General features: G+C 54.3%; 1 pseudogene; it reads left to right on the top strand.

Moving 5' to 3' along the window:
• Positions 1 to 226: 226 nt before the first annotated feature.
• LOC126260976 (5S ribosomal RNA) lies at positions 227 to 344 on the top strand (annotated as a pseudogene).
• The last annotated feature ends 804 nt before the right edge of the window (positions 345 to 1148 follow it).

The raw sequence follows: 1148 nt of genomic DNA, 5'->3' as shown, positions 1-1148 counted from the left end.
GGCTGGTTGATTATTGAGAATAGGATGGGAGGAAAAATAGGATATGGTGAGCTAGGCACACTGTAAATACTTAGAGTGAAATCTGATATCTAACAGCTGATGTAGATCAGGCGTAACACTAAGTGCTGAAACACATAATCTTGTTATTCATTTTCTGGCCTTTATCCGTTATCTTCACGGCCTGGCCTTGTTCTTAGGGATTTGATAATGCTTGTCGTAGACGGTAGCCAACGGCCTTGCTGCAGTGGTAACACCGGTTCCCGTCAGATAACCGAAGTTAAGCGCTGTCGGGCTGGGCTAATACTTGGACGGGTGACCATCCGGTCTGCCGAGCGCTGTTGGCAAGCGGTGTGCGCTCAGCCTCTGTGAGGCAAAATGAGGAGCTAAAAATGCCGTATGACGAGGGCCTCCCGTCGGGTTCACCGTTCGCCGGGTGCAAGTCTTTCGATTTGACGCCACTGCGGCGACTTGTGCGTCGATGGGGATGAAACGATGGGTAACACAACACCCAGTCCCAGAGCGGAGAAAATTCCCGACCCAGCCGGGAATCGAACCCGGGCCCTTAGGATAGATATTCTGTCGCGCTGACCACTCAGCTACCGGGGATGGACAATGAATAGCTGAGATGTAGCGGCTCTGGTCTCGAAAACTGGCATACGGCCGGGAGAGCGCTGTGCTGACCACATGCCCCTCCACATCCGCATCCAGTGACGCCTGTGGGCTGAGGGTGACACGGCGGCCGGTCGGTACAGTTGGGCCTTCATGGCCTGTTCGGGAGGAGTTTAGTTTTTTAGTGGTAGACGGTGGCCCGACGCCATTCCTATCGCCATCCCTCCCGCTCCCCCTCTTCCCTCCCATTCCCCCTCCCCTTCCCCTTTCAGGGCGGAATTTTGTGTACCCGATCTTAATGCCACTAGATTTATCCCACATAAAAGTGTGCGAACGATTTCGACACGTTTGCGAATCGTGTAGGTGAGGCACGAAGTGGGTATCACTCCGGTAGTCACCTAGTCGAATAAGATAAATCGCCCAAAAGCCACGTCCAGGCTGCCCGGCACGTTGGACCTCATCGTTATTCCGCCGGGTGGATTTTGTTCAGGGCTGACGCCTTCCCAAATCCCGGAGGCTGTGTGCAGACACACGCGCCT

Source organism: Schistocerca nitens, chromosome 5 (genome assembly GCF_023898315.1).
Source record: "Schistocerca nitens isolate TAMUIC-IGC-003100 chromosome 5, iqSchNite1.1, whole genome shotgun sequence".
Taxonomy (NCBI): Eukaryota; Metazoa; Arthropoda; class Insecta; order Orthoptera; family Acrididae; genus Schistocerca; species Schistocerca nitens.
The sequence above is the reverse complement of the archived record's forward strand: the minus strand, read 5'-3'. Positions and strand labels throughout refer to the sequence as shown.